This window comes from Sparus aurata, chromosome 11 (genome assembly GCF_900880675.1).
Source record: "Sparus aurata chromosome 11, fSpaAur1.1, whole genome shotgun sequence".
Classification (NCBI taxonomy): Eukaryota; Metazoa; Chordata; class Actinopteri; order Spariformes; family Sparidae; genus Sparus; species Sparus aurata.
The window spans coordinates 28958704-28974225 of record NC_044197.1 but is presented as its reverse complement, the minus strand read 5'-3'; positions in this window follow the sequence as shown (position 1 = coordinate 28974225).

Sequence of the window (15522 nt, the reverse complement as noted above, 5' to 3'; positions counted from 1 at the left end):
AGAGGCGTGTTAGTGTCCCGTACCTGCAGAGAACCTGCAGCTCTCTGCCTGGATTTTCTTGTTCTCTCTGGCTATTTGACTTCCCGGGAATGAGACTCAGCAATCAGCTATCTTTGTGGTGCGTTTAGGAACAGCTGGGACAAATCCTCCTTGATTCTACCTTCAAGTTGAATAGTCTTTGAATGATTTTAATATGACGTGAGCTTCAGTTTAGCTTTGACCAGAAACGGCTGATAGAGCCTGTACTTCATTACTTTTAATTAGGTAAAGAGGTTCAATCAGTACTTCTACTTTTACCAGTCTTTTTTTTTTTTTTTTTTTTACACAAGTATCTGTACTTCCACATGAGCAAAGAATGTACACATTAAGTACCCTCTGTCACTGATGTGTGCACAGTGCAGTAGGATTGAGGACGCAGACAGGAAGGCAGAACAGGTTTTTTTTTTTGTTTTTTTTTACCATTAAAAAAAAAAAAAAAAAAAGACATGATTAAAACATTGTTTTGATTAACATCCGTATAGTCGGGCAGGAGAAGGCGGCCCGACAAGTAAACAAGTTCAGACGGGTAAGGCAGGTGGGCCAAAACGCAGGCAGCAGGTATCAAGCAGAGGAATCAAGAACAGGGGAACAGGTACAGATGGCTGGAAAACAAGTACACAACGTGACAAACTAGTGAAGGGAAAGAGCCGGTGAGCTGCTTTCATACTGTACACTGAATGACTGCTGAGATAATGAGAGTCAGGTGGGTGAACAGGTGGGGACTATTTGAGAATGTGAACAGGTGGGCGCTGGAGCCGAGTGACCCGGATCGATGGGAAAGTCTGAGGGCATCTGGTGGACAGGTGGTGAATGGCAAGTCTGGGAAAGGTCCTCCGAAATGCAGCGCTGGCCTGGGGGAAGTGAGAAGTTGCTGGAGGCAGGAAGAGAGGGGGAGGGGAGGGGAGGGGAGGGGAGGGGACGGGGAAAAAATAAGAAAACAACTGAGGCAGCAGGCGTGACACAATCATTGGGGGAATATTGCACAACAAACTGTCTGCCGAACCGGATCTCCTCACAGGGAGGGGAGACATTTATACAGGGGGGCTGTCCCTTTAGAGAAGTAACGACAGCTTGTGAGCTTCAGCCTGCCATTCAAACTGTGTGAACAGATTAACAAGTGATCAGAGAGCGCCAACCACCGCCAAGCTCACACAATCGGGCAAATGACTATCTGAGTTTATAATTTGCATCAGAAAACCTGCATCAGACGTGATGACAGATGTTGACCGTGCAACATTTCCGCTGAGTCAGATTCATGCTGGGATGTGGGAATGAATACCAGCAGTCTGAGGGGGTCACACAGTAATAACAGAGACAGCTGACTGAACGAGGGTGAGACAGGACCCCATCAGAACCAGAAGAATGTACCGTTCCTTTAACACACACCACCCTATTTTCACACCCTGTCGTTCCCTCCTTGTCCAGCAGGTGTCTCCAGCGAGCTCCCTCCTATATCACACCTGCACACCTGCTGGCCTTTCTCTCATTAGCTTGGCGCAGATGTACATGCCAGCCCTCTAGTTTCAGTGCTCGCGTTATTAACGATGGCTCAGTTCTATTCATGTGTCCCTGTAACGCCACGACAGTGAGCCAGAATGTATCATATCAGTGCCTTGAAACTGAGCCAACTAAATACAATTCAGTATTCAGTATATCACAAGCGCAACCATGCATCCAGGGTCTGAATAACGTCTCTTCAAATCAATTTATGTTCCTGGGGCTTCGGATGAGCTATATGGAGGCAGTCCCCTTCGACCCCCACCAGTTGATACTGACTGAATTTTCAGTTTTGGTTAAACTGTTCCTTTAAGAGATATATGGGTTTTAAAGTAGCACTGTGTAGTTTTGGAGAAGAAATTCTATATTTACAATATTAATGAGGTAATAGCAGAAACACAGAAATATATATGTTTTCTATTAACTGAATTAATAAGCTATTCTCTGAAAAAAAAAATAACGTCCCAGAAGACTGTTAGATGCTAGAAAGGTGGCAGGGTCCGCCACGCATAAACAAAGTAAAACAGTATGAAACTGCGTTGTTTAAACTGTTCGTTTAATTCAGTTTATTCACTCACAAAAACAAAGAAATGTGTTTAGTTTTTAGTGGCATAAGAAGATCAGTCAATGAAGATCTGTCTCTTCTGATTAAAATGTCTCCCCCAAAACTTCAAAGTGCACCTTTAACTACGTGAACAGAGAAAAAATGGAAAGCTGCGCACTGCAGCCACATCAAAGATGTAATGCTGAAATACTGGGATAAGATTGAGAGTGTTAAGAGCCACTTAAAAAAATATAATACTACGCTAAGGTGCTCTTTGATGTTATTGATTAAGCTGTTAAACTCTCTTCTAATCACTGAAGCACTGCCTGCTATGCAGAGTAAGCTCTGATGATATTCAGAGGATAACACTACAGGGGCTGTTTTCATTTGAAATTTCCAAAGATGTTCTTGTCGGGAGGAACTCAAGGCTTTCGCTAATCAGCGTCTGCATCGTATTTCCAGATCTGTGAGGGTCTCGCTGATAATGTAGACATCCCATCTGTGTCCCCAACAACTCTGGAGAATCTGTTATCCAGTTTGGTCGGCTCACAAAAGTGCTGGCGGAATGAAGTAAACAAAGTTTATCTGAGCAGCATTTACAGATAAATGTTGACATCATCCTTATACAGTCGAACTTCCTGTTGTTTCAGCAGTTGACGAACAACTCTGTGTTTCTTAAAGTCATTTTCGAGTTTGATGCCTTCAGGCTTTGGACACGCGGGGAATATGATTTACCTGACAGTTTCAAGTAATACTTCATGACAGCACGCTTATTGGCCTTCTAAGATGAGAAACCACTCTTGTCTTCCCCTGAACTAAGCAGCCGGAAGCAGGTTGGATTATCTTAACATGAAAGGTGCTTTTCATTATGTTAACGTGTCTCTTCACTTCCCTCGCTTGAATCTCTCCCTTGCATCTTCGCTCCTCGCAGCGAAAATGTGAGGGAGGGTTGAGAGGAAACAACCCGTCCGTCTTTGTCTCCTCCAGGTGCATATAAAGTATCTCGAAGATCCTCCATGACGGCAGAAGGGGAATTCTGGGTCATGGTGGGAGAGAGGACGTGAGGAAGCATAGGTTAGCATAACAAAAAGCACCAAGCGCCGTATAATAGATCTCACTGCGTTTCTTGGCGAGACACGGCCTATTGAACTACACTGGATTGGGGAGCCTCTCGATAGAGTTCTCAACGGGTCGGCCCGGCCCGACAAACCCGACCGGACCCGCAGGTTCGGGTCGGGTTTGGGCCGAAAAAATACGCAAATGAGCCGGGGGGGGGGGGGTCGGGCTTCGGGCTTCCTTTTTTTATAAAACACATTTCATAAAACACATTTCTTGCAGGTTGTAAATTATATATTGTTTGTTGTGAGTCATCGCTGTTCACGTGTGGTGAAGAGTAAGTCTGGCTGCCTGCTTCATGGGGAGGGGCAGACGCAGACCTGGCGCCGCTGTGTAAAGTTACGATAACAAGTGTATGAGGAAAACAATGCAGGCACGCGGGGGGTCGGGTTCGGGCCGGGTTCAGGCAGACAATTCATACTGGTGTGTCGGGCTGCGTCGGGTTCGGGCTTAAAAACAATACTGTAAATCAATCTATCAATCGATTAATCCTGTGTCAACTATGAACTGCCAAACATCGTGCTTCTGTCTCTCTCTGTTCATGCATTTAAACTGCCCGCTCAGAACTCGGAAGTCTCCGTGAATCACATGACGATCTGCTATTTGAACTACGGCCGTTGCGACTGTCTCTACTCAAGGGCCCCGGTTCTGCTTTGTCAGGGTAAGCCAGCCAGAGGCGGAGTGGGGCAGGGTCCATAAGGTGAGTAAACAGCTAGCCTTGCTCTCACAAAGATAGCAAAGGCTGTTCGAGATAAAGTGCGCTAAATAAGGTTTTATTTGTTTTAAATCAAAATGTAAGATGACATTGGATTTAGACTGCAGGAAATGTATTACTGAGGGGGTTTGTTTTGTGGCTCTTGTCCTCCTTGTCGGAGTCAGGCTAGTTGTTTCCAGACTTCATGGTTAGCTAAACTTACCAACTGAGGACTGTAGCTTCATACTTTACGCCTCATTTCCAGGTTGACCTCCGTTATCCCCAATGAGTACATTGAAAAATGTTGACTCTTGTAGCAGATTTCCGACAGACCACGGGCACTGTGTGCCTCGGGAAGTTAGAAAATGAGCTAGCTTATTAGAAAAGGTCACAAAACTTGCCGAGCACCTGTCAAACCAGCCTCCTCAATTGTTTGTTGCCATGCACCATTGGTCTTGGGTTTGTCACATTAGCTCCATGTGCATATTGAAACAGAAAATAAACGTGTCTCCTAAATCCATCTCCTGGCGTTGAACACCAAGGCCGTACATCTGCAAGCTCAGACAAATACAGTTTTTTGAAACGAGGCACTGACATCATTCTTAAGCAGACGCTCTCCTCTTCCACACACATCCACCACCTGTTGTTTCCATGACAGCACTGATTAGCAATCATCATCCAGCCCGCGTTCTTTCCACTTCCTACGAGCTCCACTGTAGGCACAAAAAAAAGAACATCTCAAACCAAAGGACTATTGTAGCGGAACTACGCCGACATGTTATTGTGACTGAGCTGAAGCCAAAATATCTGGTTTGATACCCCACGGAAAACTCAGAGAAACAGTGGCATCGTGTGAAATTTACATTAAAAAAAAACCTCCCCGACAGCTGGAGGCGATGTGGGAATTAAGACTTTTTACGTATTCTGTGCCAGTGCGTTGGGAGAAAAAAAAATATATATTCATGCAGTTATTTCTCTTTCAGGGGAAATATAACAATGTTGACATGTTTCTCCTGGCAACACATCTCACTGTGTACTTTGAACAATTATGCCGCCGTCTTATTGCTTCAGATAGAAACATGAGGTCATGACATTTCTTGGCGATGTGTCAATGTGCAGTTGTTGACTTTGCGTGGGTTTGCATGTTTCTTCCATGCGCGGCACCTTTCGCGGACCTTACACAGAGAGTCTGCGCGTGAGAGTGGTCTGCACAGAACCACCACCCGCCGGTCTGATTGGAGGTCCAGCTTTATCTGATTGTATTTCTGGCCCTGCTGGAATTCAGCATGGGCTTAACACTCAGGAGAGAGATGGGATAGGATAGGAGGGGTTCGGCGGGGGAAGGTCAGGAAGTGGGATGGAAAGAAATAAGGAATCTGTAATTAGAAAAAAAAGGAGTGCAGGGGCCGGATAGAGAGAACCAGAGAGAGGGAGGGAGGGAGGGAGGGGACGAATAAAAGCAAAGTAGTAGGAGCGGGCAGAAGAAGGGAAGGAAGGAGGCGGTAATGAGAAAACGAAGGCTTTTAAAGAGCACGGACGACGAGAAGGATGGGAGGCGAGGGTGTGAGGAGAGGCAGAAAGGAAGAGAAGAAAGGAGAGGACAGGGGGACGGAGCAGCGAGCGGTCGAGGGAGGAAGCACAGCAAGACGGGGGGAAGGGGACAGGAAAGATGGATGGACAGAGGGCAGCGAGGGAGGGCGCGGAGGCAGCCGAGCCCCAGCAGGTCAACCTGATGTGAGCAGCAGAGGCTGAGATAATGCCCCAGGACTTTGGGCTCGGGGAGACGAGGGTGGCAGAGTTCTCGGCGGGTGAGAGATAAGGCAACCATGTCTCTGCTGACTGCCACAAACTGTTCTTTCTTCTCGACTGGGGAGACAGAAACTTTACACTGTCTCCATGCAGAAACTGCCAAAGATTAACTCCTCCTGTGGCAGACTTCCACTGCTTTAATACTTCGAGGAGGAGTGATGAAAGGGTGTTTTTTTTTTTGTTGTTTTTTTTTTTTTCCTTCCACAATCTAAGGACCCAACGGTGTTTTTCTTTTCCGGCTTCCTCCCAGCCGTGCGCTGTGAATGTTGCTGTGTGTCAGACACAAAGAGAGACCCTGCAGCGCTGCAGGATCATTCCGTGATAAATATTTCACATCTTTTTCATTATTTAAGTCAAAGCTTTACCCCGAAAAAATATGTTAAGCCTGCGCATTGACTCTCACATCGGATTTCGACGTCTTTCTCACAGCGGGGTCGAACCAAAATGTACTGAATACCTTTTTATCGTATTCATGAGTGAAATAAAGCTATCTCTGTGTTGTCTTGACTACAGCGTCGCTATGGAGCAATGTTTGCACGGTTTGGTCCGACATTAAGTTTTAACTTCACATTCGCACAATGACGCATACGCGCGCCGCCTGATAAACATTCGTGCTGCGGGTTTCATGTTATTCTAATGATCAGCAGCTGGCGGTGTTAAATAATCATTTCCATTTGACGGGTGATTATCTCCTCTCCCTCACGCAGGCGGGAATCAAAGTGAAGTTTTGCAGTACACAAAACAGGTCTGGAGCTTTGCAGCGTCTTTCTGAAGAACTAACTAAAACAACTAAACAAGAACGAAACAGGGCTGTTAATGTTTGTCCGGCGTAATCCGGGATCCCACACTGATTTGAAATTCGCTGCTAATAAAAGTGCATGCAACGCAGGGCTGAAATGCATACATCAAAAATGCAAAATGTCTTATTAGGAAAGAAACACAACAGCGTGTGGGAGCAGGAGCAAATGACATAAAATATTCATAATTACATTTTCACAAGCGTTTGATGATCTGATCTACTAATCGTCGCGTTTTTGTTTCCTTGGAATGAGCCTTTTATATCTACCGAGGGAGCAGAGTCCGTCATGTTGCACTGCCATGTCTCTACAGTAGCCCAGAATGGACAAACCAAAGACCGGCCACTATAGGGGACAGTCAGACGAGTGGGGTGCTCAGCTGTTCACCGCTAGATGTCTCTAAATCCCAAACACTGGAGCTTTAGGGACATAAAACATGAGTTTTTGAGAGAAATTACTCAAATGAAGAGAATTTTACTTTATTTGAGTAGCACCTTTTAACCCACGTAAGCTTATTTGTCGTGTGTATTTGTCAAGATTTGCTGCTTTTTATCATGAACAGTAGGTGTTTGACCAGTAGTTTAACACAAGCAGCAATCTAAAGACATCATCATCATTCTTCACTGTACTTTACCAGTCAACAGTGACAACACGTAGAGCCGTAAAGCTGTCAAGTATCTTCAGTTGGACGTTTTACAAACGGAGTTTCAGCTGTCTGAGGAAACAAACCCTGTCACTGGACGTGTGATTTGACTTACCGTGATCATTTCATTGATCGTTCTCACACTGAGCCTGTATTACCCCTCGATCACTCCATACTGTGCATGATCTTTATAAATCAGTGAGCACACATGGCCACTAGATGGAGACAGATGCCTGGTCTTATTGGAGGCACTGTTACAGCCTCATTTGGAAAAACCATAAGTGCACAGGAGGCTCAGCGACAGATGTTTAGTCTCAAAGTGTAGAATGACACTGCTGTCGGGAACCGTGTTCTTCAGGCTCAGCACCGCATTTTTGCACTTGGTTTCAAAATTTGGCATCTTCGGATCTACATCTTATTAACATGCAGATGAATCGCCGTAATTATGGCCCAATTATTGAGCAAATTATGCAGACTTTTAATTAGTTGTAGAACACTGCAGGAGCTGACGTTTGTCAGAGCCCTTCGTTCATATTTGTTCTGCTTCTTGATGGTTGAATGAGCACGGGGGGGGGGGGGGGGGGGGAAGAGAAGCGTCATCCTTTAACACAATGCACTGACCGCATTTTCCTGTTTTTGATAGAGTGATAAAGATTCCTGCTGACAAACAGACCAGTCAGACAGTCCACGACTTAAAAGTGTGACGCTCGAGTCAGGGACTTCTGTCTGAGGACAGTGGACAGCATTAATAGGAACCTGTCAGTCCGACTTCCCCTGAATCTGCCCCAGCTTCACGTCCCTCAGCTACCGAAAGCTGTTTCACTTCCACACAGGCTTCTGGTGAAACACTTGCGACACCGATTCCCCCCCCCCCCCCCCCCCCACACACACACACACACACACACACACAGCCTGTCAGACGGCGGCGCGTCTCTGCCATCGCAACAATGGATGACAAATCCGAGGGGCAGCGTGCCAGGAGAGTCACTCTGGAGAAAAGACGTGAAAACATGTCCAGAGCTGATGATGATTACGTCTTTGAGGACAGTGAACAGCTGATACACTCTGATGTTCAAGAGTTTCAGCTTTTTGAATATCTGCTCACTTTAGTACAGTGGTGGCTTGTGTCAGGTTCATTTTATTGCACTCAGTACTGTACTTATTTGAGACACATGCTTTTCTTCTGCCTTTCTATTTCATGCCACTTCACTACAATTGCCTATTATTTTGATAATTGTCCATAAAGTCATTTTGAATACAAAGATGTCAAAAATGTCTCTTCTCAAATTTGAGGATTTTCTGTTTTTTATTTTTCTTTATATCATCATTATTATTATTTAATAACTTTGACATGGTTTCACAAATAAAGGGCTCTGGTTAATATGACAGCATTTCTCATTGTTTTCAAACACATTCTGACAGCTCACTGGCTGAATAGGGTCGATTGCCATTGACTCCAAAACTAATAAATTACGTAAAAAAAACAAAATAAAAAAAAACCATGGCTGTGCAGACAGGCGTACATAGAGTATCCTTACAGTTTGGTTTGGTTTAGGCGAGAAAACTAGTTGGTTTAGGGTTGGGGAAACATCTTGACTTGGCTTAAAATAACTACGCCACTTATGTAAATTAAATAACGCTATGTAGGTGATGTAACTTAACTAACTTAGCGAGTTAAAATAACCCACTGTCGACCTATACGTCATTTATCTGATGGTGCTATTTTAACAAATCAAAACTGCAGTTGATGGAGGACGTACAACGTCAGCAGATTAGCGCCAGTAATCATTTGTTGCTATGCAAAGTAGCTCTAAATGAGCTCCACCTCAACCTTTAGCAGGACGTCGATCAGAAAAAACATCCAGACAGGACGACTGTGGAAACAGCACACGCTATGTTTCTTGTTAGGAAGCGACCTCTTGCTACGTATGTAACTTACATTACATATTACAGTACTTATTTCAACACAAAACACTAAACTTAACCAAACACCTAACCAGTCTGTCAGTCAGCCTTTGTTCAGGTTTAAAGACCTGTCGGCTTTTACATTATTAGCTATTAGCAGAACAGTCACAGGAGACATTTTGCAGCATTGGGTATTTTCCTGATTACACATACTTTTACTTCTATTTTCACAGGCGGACTTTTCGCATTAACCTGCTTGAGATGCACTTTCCGTCTGGTTTTGGCTCGGCTGCTTTATGTTGTCACGCAACGGTCACCACAAACGGGGAAAAAACAAAAGCATATGAAATGTTTGGACTTGGGCCGCCATCACACCCAGACTCTACACCACTAAACTGTCGGCCGGATCACAACGACATGAACACAGTCCCGCGGAGTGTATTCATGAGCGGTGACCTTCAGCGATCCCAAACCGTTTGACAACGAAATACATCATAATTGTTACGCGGCCATCCCTCATCAGATCTCTCATCTGTGACAAACGAAAACCTAAACAAGGACTTCCTTTGGCATATGATTCATCAGATCGTATGACATTTTCCTGCCAGATGCTTGTTTTCATCATAACGTTTGATGTGATGCGGGTTTGGGGAAGCTGCACTCGAATAAAAGTACAGAATTTGTCAGAGCTCGGAAGAAACAAAATTCCTCTCTGTACATTTTAGTGGAAAAGTGATGCCTCGGTGTAGAAAAGGGTACTGGGAGTCCTCGCCTCCTCCCCGTCAGCTGCACTCAACTTGCGCTTGTCACTCATGTGGATGAGCTGTCCTGACTTTGCCCCAGGGTGATGGAAAAGCTCATTTCAGACACTGGAGGGGTTCAGGCATGACCACACGAGTTCAGACAGACACACGCTAGTTACTGTCAATTAGTATTCCCCCTCAAACCTCAGCGAGATCAACGGCGCTCTTACTGCAACTGCAGCAGTTTAACGTGCGACCCTGAGAACGATGATGTGTCGAGCATTTAAATCACTCCGGGGACCAGATATGTCCCGGCTCATTTGTATTCACCCGCTTCGTGGAAACTATGAAAAGCGGACTCGGTAACAACAGTCAAGTTGTTCCTCGCACCGTTAACCCTCCTCAGACATAAGACTACCCGTATCATGAGGCTTTCGAAAGGCCTCGCCCTGATGATAATATCGCGCGCGCGCACGTGTGTGTGTGTGTGTGTGTGATGACTCATACAGCGAAAGGTCTTGTCCCAGCTCACCTGACTCACACACACACACACACACACACAATTCTCTGTTCCAATTTTAGTTGTGTCTGTGCCTGCTCTGATAAAGGATAAGTCGGTGTCCCTTCAGATGTACAACCGCGCTGCCCAGACAAGCAAACACACACACACACACACATGCAAACACACAAGACAGTGAACTGGACTTGGTAAACAGCAATACATAGTTAAGGCTGCCAGAATGTGGTCATGTGACTTGTCTTTGTTCAATAAGCATAGTGTGGTTCTGGTGGGGTTAAACACGATACTGAGCACAAATTAACAAAAAGTGAAAGTGCCGTACTTCTCCATGCTCGCCAGTTGCCTTTCAGCATATCGTTGCTGTAATAAGCATTGATATCTCACAATGAACACTTCCTGTTAATCAGCCAGACCTGCTCTGACGAAATATCTCATGATTTTTTCCATTATAATGTAACGCTCATGTCACAATAGCGCCACTGAAAATGTTGAAAAGTCGGTGTTCTAATGTGGCCTGATGAAAGGGGCCGATCAGGGGGAATTTCTGCTCTGAACACAAACGTGTACGCAGCAGATATACTGCAGCTTTTCAAAAAGTTTAGATTGAACAGAAGACGAGCGCTGGATTTTAAGTATGAAACTGGCTGTTTGACAGTTTGCTACCAGCCTCTGTTCTCCTTGTGAAATTGGACAGAAATGATTTGTCCTCTTGTTATGATTGGAAACGGCATTTTAAACATCATATTCTCCATTTAAGGGTCCAGGGTGTGTACACACTACTGAGGTTATTGATCGTCACTGACTGATCGTGCCCCCTCGACTCACCCTCCCCGTACGACGGCCGCTAAGAATGTGAAAAACTTGAACGTCTCTCTCCAGGTTTGGCCATTCTGGGTTGTCATAAGAAACATGGCGGACTCCGTAGGTGATGACCTCGCAAGGTCCACTTAACTATTTGTGGAGCTTTTGATTTGTTGTTGTTTTTTGTCTTTTGCTAAAGCTAACACCACCCATGGTCACGTTCCCTGAAAAAACTATTTTAATCAAAATTCTTTGAAGGAAATTATCATTTGGAAAAAGATCTAGCTAGCAGTGTTTACTCGTATCCTATATTAAAGTAAGTTAATGCTGTCTGTTAAGTTTGTAGGTTATACGCAGTACTAAATCTCATTTGTTTTTATCCAGAAAACTCACTCTCTACATTCTAGAGGACGTGGAGCAGAAAAAGAAAGATTTGCTGTATGAGAAAAACTCTCACTAAGCCTATTTTAAAATGACCTAAATATGAACTCTAAATAGATCCCCTGACAAATGTACAATTGTAGTGAAGTAGATCACATACTGCCTTATCAGATGTTGAAAAACAAGTCCAACACATGATCAGGACATATGTGGCTAAAATAAGTTGTCATCATGCCATTATCTGAAAGGAATGCTGAAAGTTTCAGCTATACCTGTTCATCAAGTTGCACATGCGTGCCTTCATTTTTATTTCTTTTCCACCAGGGTTATGTTTCCCTTCATTTGTCACTGAGATGATGTTTTTTCATGTGTTCACGGTACACAGAACACTGTGTGCCATTCACACTGTCACCACATCTTCTATGAATCAAACTGGACCAGAAGGAAGCTGGTGAATGAGGTCAGTGCACTGTTTCCACCCCATCTGAAAACAATGGAGTATGGAGAAATACAGTTATGAATATTGTAAACTGTCACACACACAAAAACAGCTCCAAGTTTTCATCTACACAGCCAATTCTTCAGGGATGCAAAAATACATTTACCCACAGTGCTAACTTTATAACAGTTCAAATTTCCAATCTGCCTCCAAATGCCTACATAATTCAAGGCATAATTCCCTTTTTTTTTTAGATCATTGGTAAGCCAGGTCCAAACAGATACAGTTTGAATTGTTCCTGCTAAAGTTGATGTTAAGTTGTCAGTGACGTTGATTCCATCTCCCCTCTACCGTTGCAGTCACGTTACAACACCGCTGTCGTTTGAATCATCTGTGGTTGCCAGTTTGTTGCACTAGCTGACGTTGCTAATGCTAGCCAGCAAACGGATAATGTCATTAACACTAAGCTAACGAATGTTAACTTTGCTAAAGCTAGTTAGCTAATGCAATACACTAGCTATCATTAATGTTGCTAGTGCTAGCTAGTTAACGTTAGGGGAGTACAGCCTATTAGGACCTTGATACAATATGCCGGGCGCATACTAACATTTGTCAGTTTATTCAGTCATGAAAATTAACAAAATGTTATTAAGTTTGTTTAGTCATTGAAGATCTCTCTCTGCTGATAAAAGCATCTTTCCCAAAGCTACATTTTGCACCTTTAATTCCCAATCGTAATAATGTTTTTTAAAGAAAAGAGATATTTGTATTTTGCGGCATTCTACAAGCTCTGTAGATGTGTTATTTTGAATGATTTATCTACATAAAATAAAATGTAAAATGTTATCAATATAACCTTTCAGGTTTCATGATTTAAGTTTCTACATCATAACAATGGAGGATGAGATCTTTGAGTTTAAACCTGGCATAAAGGAGAAATCTTAAAAAAAAACTGTCGATGCCAATTTGACTTTGTTTTTGCCCTGAATATCATTGTGAACTGTTTACCGTGTGCGCTTGTGATCCAGTTGAACTTCACCCCTACATGATGTCATTCGCAACGTTAACAGAAAGTTCACATGAGTGTCATGTGAAGAAATGTTAGTATTGCAAGAGGCCCTTTGTCCGGTTAAATGATACTTGTCGTGCTCTCTGCTACCGGCGATAGTCATCAACAATTTTCTGCCTGTGCCAACCGCCGCACAGCAGGAAATGATACCGCAGTGTGATGAGGAACAATGATGACGTCTTTGATTCAAGTGTCTGGCGGTTAAGTTGAGGTATTCTGGAGGACTGAAGAAGGCTAAACTGCGGGGTGCACCCTGCATTTTGACAAGTGGTGCAACGATTGGTGGCCTAGCTCTTTGGATGTCCACCCTGATTGAGTGATTTCTGTACAAGGTGGTGGACAGTGGAGGCTGCCATAACTCTCTTTCCTTTTTTAATAACTTTAATTGAAGATCAAGATTTACTAGATTCCTCCAATCAAATTCATCTTCACCGCCGAGTGGAACATTATGTAAATGTTAAAAGGACGCTGCCACCGTGAAGGCCGAGTAACCCACAGGATTTTTGATTTTTGCATTCTCTGAACTTTCTCATGGTCCTGATGAAAGTACCGTCCATCCAAGCATGCAATGTGAAGGGCGTCGCCCGCCGAGGAGTCAGCCCCACAACCGTGCAAGTGCATCGAAGCTCTTCTGTGGAAAGTTTCAGACAAACCCCATCCAGCATTCGTCTAACCACAAACGTACCATTGTACACAATAGTGAGACCCCTGAGGGAATCCTGAAAACCACCACATCAGCACCCCCACCCATGCTCTCGGCTTTGCATGCTGTAAAATTCCCGTTACGATTTCGTGTCACAACAGGCCGATTTTCATTCACAACTGAGGTCGCGTGTGCATGTATGATTTCATATCATACGAGCATGTGACACACACGTTCGCACACATTTGTGACATTAAAGGAGGACAGTGTCAGTGCAGGAGTACTTCTGAGAACTAGCCGGTTCACTTGCTCGGTTTCGGTACACATAGAAACTTCCTGTCCCTGTTGCCTATGACTCAATGCGTGTTTCAGTTTCTGTGCTCCGGGTCACTTTTAGACATTTTAAGTTGTTTTAAGTTGTTGTTTATGAGTCTGCCTTTTTTCGGTTTCAAACTTTAAACTCGACCATGTAAATGACGTGCACCACTTGAACCGTCTTTTTGATCTTCAGAGTCAACTGAGTCAGTCCGAGTCTTTCATAGGGTTCTGTTCCTCGACAGTTCCTCTACTCTCATCCAGTATAAAGGAGTTTAATCCCGTTGAGGATTACATGCTACGTTTAGATCGGCAACCGAGTATCCAGGGTGCTATCATCATGCTCCTGTCAGTCAAGGACCATAGTTCAAATGATGTTATTTTGAACAGTTTCAGACAGTCTAAGTCCTTCAGAAAGGAGTCGATGCTTTTTTATTTCTTTTCACTTGGACTACTGTAATTATCTTCACTCTGTCCTAAGCCATAAATCAATAGCTGGCCTGTAGCTCTGTCTAGAACTGCTCGGCTTCTAACACACAAACTCTGTGAAATAAGATACCGTCACGCCCATTCTTGCTAGCTCTCCCCAGCATCCTTTCAGACAGGGATTCACAACTATTTTAGCTTGAGACCTAAAAAAGTTGTTAGGTCTGTCTGTCTACTCGGAACTTAAACTTTCAAAAATTCATCACAAATCTTTTTAGATACACAGGATTTCTGACATTTGTTACATACCCATTTAATTAGTAAAAAAAAAAAGGATACACACATTACTAAGGAAGCCCATTTCTGCCAGTTAAATGTAAAAAAAAAAAAAAAAAAAAATTATTATCATTTTGAATATCTATCCGATAATCACAACTGTTTTCACATGTTTTTGGCTTTTATCTCATACTTCGGATTTACCATTGGAAAAGTTCTGATCATTCTTTTTCTTTGATTGTCTTCTCTCTTCTGCTGTCAAACATTTATGAACACATTTTGCTGCCTAATGAACATTATGGATAAGCTGAGGAGTCTCCTTTCTTCTACTTCAATTAGGAAATCCACTTTATATATCCAGCGTTCATTCTAGCTAATCGGCAAAATGGGTCTGTGATCCGTGGTATGGGGTTGAAACCGGAGTTTGTGAAAGGCTGCTTAAAGAGATAAGACCTAGAATTCTATTTGTTTGTGATTGACCACCAACAATGCGTTTCAGCCTACTTGTTCCAAATGAACCTCAGAAGACAGGACACAAATATTTAGTAACATTTTCAAGAAAGGCAAAAAAAAATTATTAAAACAGTCTGGAACTAAAGTTTTTTTTATTTTTATTTTTTTTAGCAAACATTAAAACAAGAATTAATATGTTCTTGACAATACTGGAGATACAGCAGGAAGGGAAACTATGTATCACGCTTTGGCTATACATGCAAATGTTGTTAGTAGCATCAACTCACTGTTGATTCAATTTGCTTTTCATGGAATTTGCTGACAAGAAGGAAAATATAGGTTGTCACCCGACTTGTTCTTGACAGAAACTGACTTGTAGCAGAAAACATTCTTCTAGGTCTTTAACCAACTT